Genomic DNA, 16,735 nt, shown 5'->3' with positions numbered 1-16,735 from the left:
AAAGGAGTTAGCAATAAAAAACTGCAAAACCTTAAACTGTGATGTTAATTCTTCAAACACAGAAACAACATATCTTAAATTATAAGAAGACATATTAACCCACAACTTTCTGGAATGGTAAATAAGTATGTTTAAACCTACTGAGCATAAGAAGCCATAATAAAAGGCTCTCATGGAAGAATTTGAAAAATAATTGGTGGTTTCAGAAATGAGACATTTTAGAAAATATATTTCATTTTGTGAGTGAATAAAATATTCTATAATTCCAGGATGTTTGGTTTCTGGGCCCAAATGTGTACTACATGGGAGTTCAGAGATAAAAAATGTTCCTTCAATTCAAATTAATAAATTTGTGGATTCATTGTTACATGTTCATATATACAAATGATATAACAATAAAATTTGACCAATATCATTCCACAATATTTTCCTTTTCCTTCCCCTCTTCCCAGCCTTTTCCTTGTACAATTCCCCTAAAGCAGAAGTCATGTTACTGATTTCATCTGACATGTTTCCAGAAGATGGACTAGGCCTTGGGACAGAATACAGAAGAGTGAGATATTCAGGCTTGATCGGAACTGAATACCTAACAAATGCTCAGTTTGGTGAAGCCCAGGTTGTCTGCTTCCAACCAGTGTGAACATGAAGAAGAGTGACAGAAAAGATAAGATACAGGGGACAATTGCCAGTATATATATTCAATATATACTAGGAGCTTGTGAATGGAGATGTTCTCAAGCCACACCTACATTCCAGCATGCCTCTCAACTCTACTTTTACATAATAGAACTGGAACAATGATATATAGCCTTGATTTTTCCTATGAGACAAACATGGTTCTGAGACTGACACTGTCTGGCACTGCCACATCCTCTCCACTGAGGATACTGAGGAATACAGTATCTCTAGACACAGGAATTCAGTATCTCTAGGTAGGAGTATTTTCTTTGCATAATCCATATCACCTCTCTGATTCTGATATCAAGTACAATGTATGAGAGATCAAGTTCCTGTTAGAATTTCCAGTGCACAAAGGTTACCACTTTAGGTGATGGGCTTTAAAAAATCTGCAGTACTGTGAACCCTGGACAGTGCTGATGTCATCAATAAGTCACAATACACTGTTGAGGCCTTAGTGACAACTGGTCTCACACAAACACTGATGCTGTTCTGAGCACTGCTCAGGACAGCAATTTGGTGAACAGATGGCTTCTCTCCATTTTATTTCTCATTTTTGAACAGACTAAAATAAAGGGGAGCATTCAATTTAAACCCAAAGGCCTTTTTAAATACACACTCTATCTTCATTCTTGGAATGCTACACCAGGGCAATGGATCAAGGTCCCTCTGCAAAGACAAGGGGAGATTAAGGAGATAAATCCCAGGAGGTGGGGAAGTGGTTCTGGCCAGAAGCAAAGGGAACCAAGTTTTATCCAGTGCTCACTGCATGCCAAATTCTTGGCATAGAATTCTTTCATTTGGTCTCTGCTCCAGTCCTAGAGGGAGGTATTATTATTCCCAGATTACAGGGGGCAGTATAAAACTGCAGTTGAGAGCTTAGTACCTGCAGCAGAGTGCCCTCATTAAGATTCAAGCTTCCCTTTTTGCTAACTCTATGAGCTTGGGCGAGAGGCCTTATCTAACTGTGCCTCAGTTTCTTCTTCTTTAAAATAGGAAAATTCTAGTGCCCCTCCCCCAACAACATAGAATCACTGGGAGACTCACATAGACTCATAGACCCTGCAGGCAGCAGAGGCAAGGGCCTGGACTCAGCAAGAGTTGACTTTACTAGGGTCAGAGAATGGGGCTGGGTGAAGGTCAAGGCCACAGATATCAGATAGCCCAGTTCAGTCTAAGCCCTGAATTTGTCAATGCACCATGTTGCAGGCCAAGGGGGAAGTAATCTATCCTCACAACAAATGTACCAAAAGTAAGTTCAACGTCTTAATGAATCTTTTCAAAGGCACCAAAAATTTATCAGGCCATGGCAACACTGCCAGTGGGAAAGAGAGCACTGAAAATGCCCCCATCAGTTCCCAGATCCCTGGCTTGGAACCACCTCTGGGCTTCTCCGGCTATCTGAATCCCAAAGGATTTAACATTGAAGAAGTATCTCCCCACCAGCATTATGGGACCCTCTTGACCATCAGCATCTTCCCCAGCAGTCCACTCCAAATTTCCCAGAGTCTAGAAGGGTATTGAGCTGCTATTGGATGGGCAAGCTGGGGGTGGGGAGGCTAAAGTCCCCCACAACACAGCCCCCTCCCTTGCCAGCTCCAGCCCCTTAGGGACTTCACTACACATTAAATCTGGATCACTGTCACAAACCATAACTCCAGCAGGAAAATAATATTCACAAATAAAGCGGGAAAAAAGAAGTTTCCATCTAGAAAACACCTTGTGAGGGTTTTTCAGGTGTGTTGCATTGAGTTCATTGCACCTGAGCTCAGAACCGACCCATCCACACAGCCATCTTGCCTCCATCAAGGGCTCTGGGCACACAACAGGGGCCAGGGACCCTTTAGAGTCAGGCTGCCAAGCACAGCAGGGTTGGGGACAGGTGTCAAGTGTCTTCAAACAAGAACTCTACATGTAACAAGTCAGACATGAAATGAAGCACACTGGGTAGAATCTGGCCCTCTCACAAAATTTTCAAATCTACCTGACTCCTGCTACAGAAGGCAACCATAAAAGACCAGGATGGTGTCTTGTGTTTTATTTAATTTATTTTATTTGAGGTTCCAGGCAGCCAGGGAGGTGGGAGGAGAGAGGATCCATCCAAACAACCATTTAGGCTTGTCAGAGTTCATTTACTGAATTAGTGAGGTGATCGCTCACGGCTACTGGCTGTGTGGCTGCAGCCCCCAGGATGGAAGTGGGGCGACGGAGAAGGAGCTCAGATGCGGAAGCTGGGTGCCCTCATCAGTGATGGCTGTCCCTCTCTCCCTCCTCTCCCCTCCTCTCTCTCCCTCTGCCTAATTGCAGTGCAGCGGGAGCCTGTGTTCCCGTCCTTCCTTGAAGATCCGTCTCTATCATAGTCTCTATCATAAGCCATTACCCATGTGTTTTTCCAGATGCTGTGAATCTGGGCAGGGGCCTGAAGAAGGCTGGGAATCACTGCCTTTCACCTAAACACTTGAAATTCCTTGTTTGGTTGGTTGGTTTCATTTTGTTTTGAAGTATGAAAAATCTCAGTGGCACCAGAGGCAGATGTTTGGTGATGGGGAAGCAGGCACACACTGCCTTACATGGAGGGCCCGTGGGGGTGCTCTCAAATGCATAGCACTGCTGGAGAATGTCATCATCGTGCACCACAGGAGAGAGGCCATGTGTTGCTCTTGTTTTCACCCAGAAACTCCCAAAGCAGCTCAGCCTTCCACCATGGGTCTGACTCCCCCTCCTGTGTTGGACATTTGGCCTGGATCTTCCTTGCCTGTTGGTACCAGGGAGCTGAAGAGGGCAGTGGTCTCGGGACACAGCAGTCAACCAGGGATCCTTGCATTGTCAGGGCACACACGTCAATGGTCTAGAGTCACATAGGGTTGTCAGGACATGGGGTGCTTCCTGCCTCTAGGGTGAATGTCCCTAGATGTGCAGGACAGCTGAAGTTGAACCTCAGATATGTGAGGAAGGGGCCTAGTCAGTGACGGAGGCAGCAGCAAGCTCAGCATCTCCAGTGTCCTAAGCAGGGTGCAGATGGCATGGGCAGGAGCCTCGGGGCATCTCACAGGGGAGGCTGCTGCCCAGTAAATCCAGTAGTACTCGTGGTCATTGCGGTCACCAAAAATGGTCTCACAGATCCCTCAGGCGGTGCCACCCAGGAAGACCATCCACTGTTTATTTCTTTTCCCAGGATGATCCTGTGCTAAATGCCTTGCTAAGTTCCCACAAATCCCTTTTGATGTTCAAGTGACAGTTCCACCAAGTGGAAGTTTGCCTCCACTTAGAGGCAGGGCAGAGAAGAGGAGCTTACAGGAGTGCTGCTCCTGCAGCTGAAGAAGGGGAAGGTGGAGTCCCAGCTGGCCATGGATCCCGCAGAACCTCAGTTTCCTTATCTGGTGAATGGGGCGTTGATGCCTGTGTGCCCACTCCACATGCATCTCTTGAGAACCCTGTGCACCTGAGAAACTTTTGAAAAGATGATGTGTCAGCACGAGGAAATCATGACAGTATTATACCTGGAAGAACTTAAACCCACATGCATGGTGAAAAGCTTGGCAGCCACTGGGACAGGACATGGTGGATCAAGGTTTAAAGCCTGTCTGGGTTTGGGCTACAGTCTAGTGATGCACAGCAGAGGCAGATATGCTTGGACTGACACAGTGCTGCTGCTTCAGGAGGCTACTTGTCATGTCGTTGAACAGACTGGTTATATAATGTCATTTCAAACAACCTTCTTTAATTGTTAAGGTTTTACACAAGGCACCTGGTGTAATGGTAAAGGCCCCAACCCTGAATCTCAGTGCAGTAGCCTGTGTGCCCCACCAGCCCCCCAGCCTCCCTTGGAGCCTGGCTATGGATTCAGATGGCCTCAGGGACTTTTAAAAACTTGGGGTCCAGGTGCCACCCAGATCAGCTAAATTAGAGCCCCTGTTGTTGGTGTCCTTAGGCCCTCTGTGCACAGCTGACCATGTGTTCGCTTTTGCAGCTGAGGATGAGGCGCTGCTCCCTGTAGGGCAGGTGTGAGGAGCCCACTTTGTAGGTGGAATGGGTCTGTCTGTCCTGCTGAGCAGAACTGGAGACAGAGGTGAACAAGTGGCCCGGACTGCTTCAGTCAGTCTTTATTTTCAGGATGTGATGGAATGTTCTGTCTTTTTCTGTGTCATGAAATGTTATTCTTAGGATTCTCCCTAGTCATTTAAAACCATAAGGCCATTGTCACTGCTGGCCACAACTAAGCAGGGTGGTGCAGCGCTGGCTGTGGTTGGATCTGGGTGAAGCACTCTTTGAGTGCAGAGTCAGGATTCTCCGAGGAAACAGGCTTTCTCCCTGAACCCTACATGTTCCCATGCCAGTCACCTCTGTCCTTAGGGCCTTGTGGCCCTGTGTGATGCTTGTTCCTCTCCACTCTGATCATAAAGGACACCCCAGCCACCTGGCCTTCTGGCCACCAGTGTCGCTTTCTCCCTGTGCCTGGAACCATCTTTTCCTGATACAGATACCCTCCTTTACCCTCCTTCCCAGGCTTCATGGTCTCTTCCCATGTCCCCTCCACAGTGAGGCCACCAGGTGAGATAGCACTCCTCACACAGCCTCCCGCTGTGGGAAACAGCACACTGCACTGACCTCCCGCTGGCCCTGAAGAAGAGTCTGAGGGCCCGGCTCCTCCCCTGTGAGCCTCCCTGCAGAAGAGGCTCAGCCTCCCATTTCTGTTCCCTCCACCTCTAGACCAGAGCTTGGCACATAGTAGGCACACATGGTAGGCACCCAGGAAACATCAACAAAGAAGCAGAGGAGGACACCAGAGTCCCTCACCTCGGGAGCTGGTGTCAAAGCCACCCATGGGGCCTCTCCAGTGGCCCTGGGCCTCCATCAGAGGAGCATGGCGGTTGTGCCTGGCCTGAGACAAGGAAGATTTTTGGCAAAACAAACAAATGTGCCAAGGCCTGGGAACTGCCCCTGTGAGGCCCTGGTGTTCTGCTCAGAGCTGTTGGTGTTGGGGACAGCGAGGTGTTGGGGACAGTGAGGCCTCAGTGTGGCTCTTCATGAGATGCTTTTTATTTTTAAAATGCCTGAAGGACTCTGTGCCTACCTGAATGTGCCCAGGTCTGTCCCTGGTTCAAATGGCAGAGCCAGGGATGGTGATAGAACATTTGGTGATAAATATTTTTTAAAACTCCCAAAAAGAGAAAAGTTGCAAAGTAAACTAAGAAGCCATGTCTGGCCCCAAATGATGCAACTGTCTTCCTGTTCTGGGTTTTCACACACACATGCTGGCTTCTTCTCAACCACGGAGCCAAGACCTGCTATATGGAGGTAAAGTTGGTGCTTCTTCACCCCTAACTATTGAAGAATTTAAAAAAAAAAAAAGACTTTTTTCAACCCATAGTTCCATGGTGAGAGCCCAGTGGTTTCAATCCAGTATTATCATCTCACCTGCAGACCTTCCTCAGAATTTTGCCCATTATCCAGATAATGTCTTCTTTAGAGAATGAGAGGCGAATCCCTTGAGGCATCTCCTCCTGTCTGTGCAGTGCCCTTGCATTCTGGAAACCTCAGCTGGTATTTCTGTGTGTGTAGTGACCCTGATGCTCTCAAGAAGTGCTGGCCGCTGTCTCCTCCGCAGTCTTCTGCTTTCGACTGGTGGTGACTCTTGGGCCACGCTGGCTTGTCTGCTGCTGATGGTGTTGTCTTCCATCTTCCCCTGAGCTGTGCAGGGCAGGTTTCTCCACAAAGATGCTGTCCCTCATTTTGCCATTAGGGACCCTCTTGGAGGGCACTTTGAGACTCTGGAGACCTCCCTGCCTGCCTGGGCCTCTTCCTCAGTGTGAACATCCACTGGTGGTTCTTGCCTGAATCCTGCATCACCAGGCTGGCTGCCGAGGGCGATGGTCGTTCCAAGATCCCCCTAACTGCAGAGCCTCTGCTCTGTTCCTGGGAGGGGCTGTTCTCCATGCCACACACCTGCAGCCTGGGCACATGCACACGCACACAGCATTTGTTTTCTTATTTCTCAATGTGGACTCAGGATATCTTATTCAGCATGTATGAACCCTCCTAGGGCACATGTGCAGTGGCTGAAGTCCTCCCGTCTGGTCTGTGGGGACTTCGAGGTCGAGCGTGTTTCCAGTTAGGCACCATGCCTGTGACTCTCCTTTTGAAAGCACTTCCTTGAGTTCATTCTTCCAGTCAGAAGAGACCTGCTGCCAGGGTGCTGGGTGACAGGTCTTGGTGCATGCGTAGACCCAGTGATGCCTGGTGGCAGAACTGTCCTCCACGTGGTAGAATGTGGTGCAACAGCCCCGGCCTCTGTCCCCTGAATGTCACTGGCATCTCTTACTGAGTCCTGATGACCAAAAACATGTCAGGTGTTCTAGGGGCTGGAGAGGGGACAGGGGCAAAATCGCCTTTGTTAAGAACTGGACCCTCTTCACAGACAACCCCAGTGGAGACAAGTCCCTGTGTGCACACATGTGCAGCATGTGCATGTCTGTGGACAAACACAGGCAAACACACGGTGCCTGCTTCTCCATGTTCAAGCCCTGAGTTCTGCTGCTTCCTCCAGCTACAGCCTAGGGTTGCACGGGGACAGCCTGTGCCCCATGTTTGTCATCCATTCCTGCAGGAGAGTCCTGTCCCCATGGCTCAGCCTGGCGAGCACACATCCTAGCTGCAGACTGGCAGTGGACTTCTGGGCTTGCCTGCTTCCCTTCTGCACTGCCTCTGTGAAAACATGAGCTACTGACGCAAAACACCAGGCTGCAGGTTCCACCGAGAGCAGTGACCTGTCTGTCCTCTTCACTATCATGACCCAGCACCATGCTGGCACCTAGTAGGTGTGCAATAAAAATGAGTGCTGTGGCTTGGATCCGATGTGTTGCCAAAGGTCCCTGTGTTAAGGCCTGTTCCCCAGGCCATGGCACAGCAAGGTGACGGGAACTCTAAGAGGCAGGCCCTCGTAGGAAGTCTTAGGCAGTGGGGGGCGTGCCCTCCAAGGGGACTGTGGGACCCTGGTCTCTTTCGTCTGCCTCCCTGTGGGACGACTGGCTCTGTCCACCTCATGTGTCACCCAAAATCAACAGGTCCACTCAGTCGCAGGCCACAGCCTCAACAACCTTCAGCCAAGTCAGGCTCCTTGCTGTGCAATGGCTTCCAGTGTCTGTCACAGCAGCAGCCCAAGGCCTGCCTGTCCACCTGGTCATGCTCCGAGGTTGCTCTGCATTCTCTCTGAGCCCGTGTGGTGTCTGAGAGCTCATGTCCACCTGGAGAACCTCTGCGGGGCTCGCTTCCAGTCCTGCATCTCATTCTACCTCGTGTTGACTTGGGTTCTACCCTGTGCAAAGGAGAGGAGGTAGAGTTCTAGAGTAGCTGTTTTGGTGAACACTGGCCAGGTGTGCTCAGGACCCGGCTGGACCAGAGCCACCCAGAGTGGTTGACATGTGGGTTCCCACATCTGACCTGTAGACAGCAGGATGGCATCCTGGGGAGGGCAGAGACTCAGACCAGACAGCCCAGGGTTCAAATTCCCACTGAGCCCAGTTGGGCATGGTCCTCTCTTATCCACCTGGATGTGCTTTGTCTCCTCTTGGGTGAAGTAGGAGTGCTGATGCCCACCAGCCCCACTCAGCACCGTCCTTGTGGTCGAGGTCTTGAGGTCGGGATCAGGCAGGCTGTTTGGAGGGTGGCTCTGCCACTCTCCTGATCTTGACTTTGGGCAAACTTGCACCTGCCTTGGGTATCTGTTGGGAGAGCCGAGAGGTATGGCTTTGCCCAGGTGAGCCATGGACAGTGAGGTGGTGGCATGGACCCCACAGACACGGGGACCAGGTTCTGAGGGAGCCTTCTTCTCCCTCTCCTGCTCAGCTGGTTAGGCCTGGCTGGCTCCCCACCCTGTGTGGCCCACTCTCCTGGGGGCACTGCCTGAGCTGGACAACCACCCTGTCCTTCTTCCCACCAGGAATGGCAACTCCCTTCTAGGCTCACTCAGTCCAGAACACCAGGGTCATTTGGTCATATCCTGCCACCGTGGGTTGCTTCAGCAGCCTTGGTGCCTCCTCGAGGTCTCTGGGTTTCTGGGCAGCATCTTCTTCAGTGAGGATGCCTCACCTTTGGCATTTCTGACCCGCAAAGTTCTCGCTTGATCTTCCTTCCCCTCCTTCCCTGCCTCATTTTCTTTTGTCTTTTCCAAAAAAAATGTTTAGGCTTAACATTTTTCAAGGACTTCATGTTTCATCTGACTCCCTGCCCAGTGATGAAGGGTGCTGCTTTGGTACGGTGTGTGGCCCCCAGGAGTCTCAGGCAAGAGTGCAATGGGTCTTGGACCCCCGTGTTGGGACACTTAGTGTGGTCCCAGGGTGTCTCTGGGGAGGTGGGAGTGTCTGAGGTTCCTCCAGGAGCTGCATTGACAGGAGTCACTTGCTTCTCCTGAGATGTCAGAGGGTTGGGGGCCTGGCCAGAGTCCCACGGGCCCCAGGTACCCCAACATGCTCCTGGCACCCATCCAGCATCAGACATCCCCTCCCCACTGCCTCTGCAGTTCCCATCCCCAGTGCCCTCTCATGCCTGGGGTGCTGATCAGCCACTACAGACCTTCATCCTGAGACTCCTTCTAGATGCACCTGGAGCTCCTTTAGAAGGCACCAGTTCTTTACCTCTGAGGAGGAAGAGTGCTGCCGGAACAATTAGCAGGAATTGGGGCGTTTTGCTGTCTGACCATCCTGCACCCCCATGGAGTGGCCAGGCCCTTCGGGGTCAGCGAAGGCCAGGTTTCAGATGGAAGCTCTGAATATCAGGTGGGTGTGGAGAGCCAGGCGCATCCTGGGGGCCCCTGGAGGAGGCTTGTGCTGGCTGCTCCTGCCACCTGCCAGCCCTGTTCCCTGAGATGGGAAAGTGGGTTCCCCAGTGGATCTGAGATGTGGCTCCCAGAGGACAGAGGCCACCAGGAGTCTGTACCAGGCCAGTCAGGGCCTGGAGGGTTCTGATATGGATGCTTGAGTGGGAGGGCCCAGCTGCTTGGAGTGACACAGGACATGCCAGCCATGTGCCTCCCAGCAGGCAGCATGGCCGCACATGGTGCCACACAGGACTGTGGGCCTCCCAAGGAGCCCGCCCACCTCCACACACCCCCAGGAGCTGGCGGGGCAGAGCCACAGTGCCTGGTGTGGGACACGGGCTCTCCCCAGCCTGGAGAAGCCAACGCCTCTCACCCAGGGCTTCAGGGTGGTGGCCAGGGCTCCCTTCCTCGCCCACACCTCCCTGAACCGTTTGAGCGGTGGGCACAGCATTTTCCCTCTCGTCCGTCTTCCTCCACACAGGGCTGGGGTGGGGGGCACCAGCCACAGACTCTCACAAGCTGACCCTTCAAGGAAAGGACCTGGTGGCCAGAGGAAGGCTGGGTTCCCAGTGAATGTCCCTGAAGCTTCTCTGATCCACCTGTTTCCTCCCAGAGTCGGCAAGGCAGGCTTTCCCACCTGGGACTCACTCTTCCCCGTCCCTGACTGGGGACTCCTCTGGCCACGGGAATATAATCATTTTTTTCTGGAGGTGGGGACATCAGGCCACATGATGCTCTTCCTCCCTTCCCATGACAGCATTCAGATATTCCAAGGCATCAGAGCTCTGTGGCTGAAGCACCACGACGGCCATATCATGTCAACTGTCCCAGCGTGGACTTCAGTCACTCTCCCTGCCGCCGCGGCCCGGGGGGACCTTGCTTGAGAGAAGTCACAATTGGGGCCAGGGATCTGGACAGGTACCCTGGGGAGCCCCTCCACCACCACAGGCCCATCACGGCCCCTGGCACCAGCCTTGGGTGATGAGGCAGATCAGGGCCAGGCGGTCAGCATGTGGTGGGGGTGTGCACGTGGATGGGCCCACAGACCCAGTGACTCTTGAGGAGGGCAGAGTTTTAGGAAGGGGTGAGGCAGAGCGGCCCATCTTTCTGCACTCCTGGATTTCACCCTCCTTTGTTCATTTCTTGGACTCCTGAGCCCACAGCAGGGCCCCAGGGGATGTGTTGGTGGCCCTCCTGTCACAGAGCTGGCATACAAGTGAGGACAGGAACATAGTCACAGGGTACAGACTCATCGCAGGGTCGCTGGGCCACAGCAGGTAGGGAGGGTGACACAGGACGCACCTTTGAACTGACACCTGTAGAGGCCAGGTGGGGTACCTTGTTGGTGGCCATCCCTGGGTAAGTGTGGCTGCAGTTGCTGTGCCCTCCTGCTCCCCCGGGGCACAGATCCTTGTGAGGACAACCTCAGGCAGCAGGGTGCTCCCAGTGAGGGTGCAGAGGAGCTTCCCGCTTGTTGGGACCTCAGCTGGGGTGCCAGATGCTCTGGTGGGTGGAATTCGTATGGGCGTGGGCAGGGAAAGCCTCGGAAACACACCCAAGCACCCAGAGGCGAGCAGCCACAGGGTCCCATGCAGCATCCGCCTTCCCTGTGGGACTCTTGTTCTCCATCAGACGGCCATTCTTAGTCAGACCTCTTGTACTTTATCTGTAGCCTTTGTCACTATCCTTGGGACCTGAGGGAGGGGCTGGGGGCAGTGGGGTGGGTGTCAGAGCTGCCATCATTACAGAGGGGCTGTTGGGAACCCCAGAGCAGGAGGTCACTGGGAGGAAGTACCCAGCCTCTCCACTCAGCCTCCAGCCTTCCCTGTGGGCATCACCGCATCACCCTGCCCAGGAACCAGGGTGCCTGGCAAATGCCGTCGTGTGGGACGAGGGGCTCGGGATCCATGCCAGAAAACTTAGGCCAGTCAGGGCTCCTGGTGGGCATGCTGGGTGTGGTCTGGGCCCCCTGGCATCCTAAGGAAGAAGGGCAGGCAGTGGTTCTGGGGCCTGTGGTTCTCAGATCAGGCAGGGTCCTGACCTGTCGCCATGCTCCCGTAGGAGGAAGAAACAAACTAGCCCTCTGACCCTGGTGGAAGGGGCAGTGTTTGGGGCTTCTGTGGGCCTTTTCCTCTTTAAAAAACGCCGTAAGATAGGTGGGTTTTCTCAGAAGTGGTGACCTAGTGCCAAAGCAGCCAGGGCGTGGAGCAAGTGCTGAGTGCCCTCTGACTGGGTTCTCTTGGACCAGAGCCTGAGGGGACACTTGGGCACAGGCTGCTTCCTGGCAGGCAATCCCAGGGTGCACAGAGAGCAGGGCAGGGTGAGGTATTGCACAGTGTGTGCAGGCCACCACTGTGGGTGACGTCTGAGGAATGCCCAGATGCCACACAGAAGGTTCCCAGCCTGTGCCCTGGTGCTCAGCCCAGGAGTGCCCCAAGGCCTGCCCTGCCCTGCTCTGGACTGAGTGAGCTCCGGCAGGAGGGCAGAGCTCTGGTGGGATGGGAGCTGACCTCTCAGGACACTGCGCCCAGGCCAAGGTCCAAGGTGGCCAGAGGGCGGTGCATGGTGCTGGCCCTCAATGCTGTACACAGGTACGAGCATGTCCTCATACAGTGTGGGAGCCCCCTCTTGAGTTGTCCCTGCCCCCACACACCTCTTGGTGACTTTCTGGTGCCTGGCTTTTGTTTTCTTTTCACTTGGTCACCCAAAGTTCTCTCTGGAGAGCCGTTTCCTGGAGGTCCTCCCCCCAGGGCATGTGTGTGAGAGCATGGCTAGAAGGCCCCTCATTCTGAGCCCTGCCTGGCCACTCACAGGCCAAGGCCAGGGCGATGTCCTTCTCCCCTTCACTGTGGAGAAAAGCCGGCTGGGGAGTGCTGTGGGCAGTGCCAGGCTAAATCCCAGCTACATGCTCATTAAGACCCTCAGGTAAACGGTGCCCTGGGAGGGTGAGGCAGAGAGACCTGAGGAGGCTGGCCATGGGCCTCCCTAAGCGCTGCCTCTCCTCTGTGCCCCATGAGCCTCTGAGGAAAGAGCACACCACCAGGGGGTGAGGAGGCAGAGACACCTGGTTTAAGGGGAACAGACCAGGACGCAATGTGTGGGCAGGCAGGGTGGGTGCCAGGCGCAAGCAGGGCAGAGTTGAGGTAGAGCCAGCGGACAGTTCCTGCAGGAGCCAAGAGTGAGCGCTAGGCTTGGTGGTCAGAAGCTCTACCACCACAGCTCAAAGCAGCCACAGACAGAACGAGGCGCCGGTAAAATTCATGTACCCAGAATGTTCAGTGGGTCAGACGTGACCACAGTTTGCTGACTCTGGTCCGAAAGAATCAGCTCTTCCTTCTCTCTCCTCATGTGGAATGGGAGTTGCCAGCTGGCACCAACAGCTGTGGACAGCACACGGCCAGGGCTCAGTGCCCCCCAGAGCCACCATCGTTTCCTCCCCCACAGCTCTGCAAGAGGTGCCCTGGAACTGGCTGGCCCGGGGACAGTGGTGGCCCCACCCTGGTTGTCCTGCTGGCACTCTCAGCCACTGCTGCAGCCCTGAAGTCCCAGGTCCACTTCCCTGTCCCATGATGCAGGCAGCCACCAGCCTGGGCAGAGGAACATCCTGGCTGGGCCCCTCTTCCCCTGGCACAGTTGATTCAAGTCCTGTGTATTTTGGTCTGGCCCCCAACAAATGGCCCATCCTCCAAATCCATCTTAGCCTTTCCTGGCACACCAGCCATTCCGAGCTCTGCTTTTTTATTGTTTTTTTTTTCCCCAGACTTTTTAAAAAATAACACTGGTCCCTGCTGGGGTGGGCTGCCCTGAGCATACTGCTGTTGGCAGGCTCAGCGGCATGAATTATCTCTGCCCGCTGGCTGCCTCCCGATTGCCCAGTAGGGCCTCTGGGCCTTCCCTCCAGTGGCCCTTGATCACTGGGTCAACAGTAAGCCGGCACTCTCTGGAAACTCAGGGGTCTAGGCCTCCCAGTTATGGAGATGCACCCCAGGCTGCTCCCCATGGGACCGGAAAAGTGGCCACCTCCAAATTGCCACCTCAGTCCTGGGTCTTGCCACTAAGATGCAGATGCAGAGGCTGTGAGCCTTTCCCAGCCATGGGTAGAGCCAGGTGGCTGTTGGGGGCTCACATGATGGGGTGGGGGCCTCAAAGTGGGGCTCCCAGAGCCCTGGGGTCTGGAGTGCTCCTCCTAATGGCAGCTGTTGGAAGAAGCCTCGAGAAGCCTGAGCCCTTCAGAAGCTGCCTCCACATCTGTCTTCGTCTCACTGCCCCTGACACTCGCCTGGCAGCTTCCCAGTGACTGGCAGCTCTGGCTTCACGAGCAGTGAGGTCAAGGGCACTATGCAGTTACTCACTCAGAGAGGCACAAAGTGGGAAGGAAGCCAGGGAACTTCACCAACTGACAGACTGGACACAGCCCGACCTCGGAGGAGACCTCCCGTCATGTCCCCATGGAGTAGCTCTGAGCCCCAAGGAGCCAGGGAGAACACCCAGTGCCCCATGCAGAGCACAGGCACTAGGCAGGTGCCCCTCCCATGTCCCACGCCTGTGTCTGGTATTGAGGACCTGGGCCTGAGAGGGCCAGGAGCAGAAGCCAGGCAGAGAAGAATGGCCATTGGGAACTCCACCTGTCCCTGCTGACAGATGTTTGTCACTGTGTACCTGCCTCATGTCAGATGCCATTGGCTTTGTTAGGGGTGCTGGCCATTTTCTAGTTCAGAGGAGACAGACTAAATACGGAGGACAGAACCCAGGGTGGAAGCAATTTGGGTGGTGCTGGGGAGGAGCCTGAAGCGGGTGGCACAGATGTGCATCCTATGCATAGGCACTGGGGGGCACCCTCCCCTGCTGCCCAGCTCCCCTCACACTGAGAGCCTTGCCGGGCCTCCATGTGCAGGCCTTGTGGGCAGGCCTCCTGGCCAGGGCACGGTGTGTGGACCTGGCCCTGGGTGCACACAGCCCTGCAGTCACACTCCGTCTCGTCTCCCACCCCTGAAAGACAGGTTCCCCCACGAGTGACTTTGTCACCTTCCACCCTTAGGCCTCCGTCCCTGTGGAAAACAGCAATCTTTCAGTGGGGATGCCCCTGAAGCACACAGTGCCCATCCTGCTGCCGAGGGATACAGCACCCAGGCTGCTGCATGGACGTGTGAGTGGGCATGTTGAGGTCTGTCCCCGTACAGTGACCCTGGGTTGCAGGCTTCCCAGTCACCTCGATACCGGGGTTCAGGTTTAGTGGTCAGCAGTCTAAGGCTCATAACCAACCACTTGTTTCTACAAATCGAGTTTTCCTGACACAGGGCCACGGCCGTTCATCACCCTACCATTGGCCACTGTTCTGCCACTTGGTGGAGACAAGCAGTTGCAAATCCAGCACTGGTGGCAGCCTCACCCTTGTGGAGGAGCGTGTGTCCTGGTCTCAGGGCGGCACTGGTCACATCTTGGCACTTTCCACTGCCTGTCACCATCGACCCCTCTACCTGCTCCGCTGCTCCAGGAGCAGGAACTGGTGCCCAGGCTTGTGAAGTAGGAGTGAGCAGGCCTTCACCTGGGCGGGCAGTTTCAGGCTTCCCTGCAGGCCCCGTGTGGGTGCCCTTCCCTTACTTATGGGCTCCTCCGGCCCAGAGAAGGTGGTGACCTCACCTGTGCCAATTGGAGCATGGGAGGTGGCAGCACAACTGGCCTTGCCCCATGCCTGCTCTCCAGGTTTCTGTTCCAGCCCCCACTGTGGTACTGGCCCAAGTTCCTGAACCCTCTAGTGGCTCCTAGAGCCACATGGCAGTCCCTGGAGGGTTCCTGTCCTGGGTGCTCTCAGGATACTTGCAGACTCATCTGGGTGCTGGGGTGCATCACTTGGTGCTGCTGCAGAGAGGGCTGTGCCTCAGCAGGCATCTGCTCCTGTTGGGGCTCCCCAGGCTCCCCAGGGAACTTCAGGAAGTGAACATGGTGTCAGTGACAGGAATGCTTCTTGGTGATTCCATGAGACATTTTCTACTCTCCAGTTGCCAGGACTCTGCCTGCCCACGTGTGTCCCTCGAGGAGTCTGCAATGCACACCTGTGACCCCAGTGACTCAGGAGACTGAGGCAGGAGGATTGCAAGTTCAAAGCCAGCCTCAGCAATTTAGCGAGGTCCTAAGCAGCTGAGTGAGACCCTGTCTTTAGATAAAACTCAAAAGGGCTGGGGGTGCGAATCAGTGGGGGAGACCCCTGGGTTCAACCCAGTGCCAGGCAAAGAAAACCTGCAACACCCCATGTGCTCCCTGAGCACTTTTAGCCTTTGAGATGGCGCTTCTCTCCCTTCCCCTGTCCATCCTCTGGACTCCTCCACCTGCCATCGGGAAGAAGGATGTCCTTGGAAGATTCACGCCCCTTGTTAGTGTTAGGATGGCCACGCCTCGTTCAGGAGAACAGTGCAAGGTGACGTGGAGCGGCTTGGCATCCACAGTGAGGTCAGGTCCTTGTTCAGGTTCTGAGCATTAAAATGGGTTCCAAAGATGTGAGATGGATGGAGCCCTTTCTGTGTGCATATTGCACGGCATGGGAATAGGAACCCAGCAGAGTTCACCAGCCCCTCGAGATGGAGCGGACCTCCTGAGCCAGCCTCCTGAGCCAGGCCTGAGGTGGTGGGGCGTCCTCCTGCCAGGACCAACTGGAGACTGGGTGCAACCATCTGCTGTTGTGGGGGAGCTCACCCCATTTCCTCTGTCACCCCACACATGGCTCCACATTCCTGGGACCCCGGCTATATAGTGGCAACCCCAGGCGTAGTCTAATTGGCATCAGAGGTTTCTGGATTTGGGGTGATGTCGAACAGTCCCAGGGGCCAGAGGCTCAGCCTCCGTGGTCCTTCTAGGAACAGCAAAGACAGGAGATGGGCAGAGCAAGGCTGGGCACGGGAGAGCCAGTCATCACCACGGCTGTGACCTCAGGACATTCATGGTTCCTGGAATTGTCCTGGGGAGGCTGGGCACGGTGGAGAGGAGAGCAAATGGCAAGGCATGCTGCAGATGAATTCCTGAGCTGGATTTTTCTCCACCTTTCTTTTGATTTTTGTCCCTCCTCCTCCCAAGCATTGGCAGTGGACAACGACCCCGAAGGGTGCTGAGTCTGGTCTCAGTGTCCACCTCCACCTGGCCACACTCTCGTGACGATTTCATCAGCCTGAATTATCCACTTTATTTTCTTGTAATGGGATCAGCCCTACGTGCAGCAGCAGGCAGGGCATCTCTGTGGGTCTCATCAAC

This window comes from Sciurus vulgaris (genome assembly GCF_902686455.1).
Source record: "Sciurus vulgaris genome assembly, contig: HiC_scaffold_155_arrow_ctg1, whole genome shotgun sequence".
Classification (NCBI taxonomy): domain Eukaryota; kingdom Metazoa; phylum Chordata; class Mammalia; order Rodentia; family Sciuridae; genus Sciurus; species Sciurus vulgaris.
The sequence above is the reverse complement of the archived record's forward strand: the minus strand, read 5'-3'. Positions refer to the sequence as shown.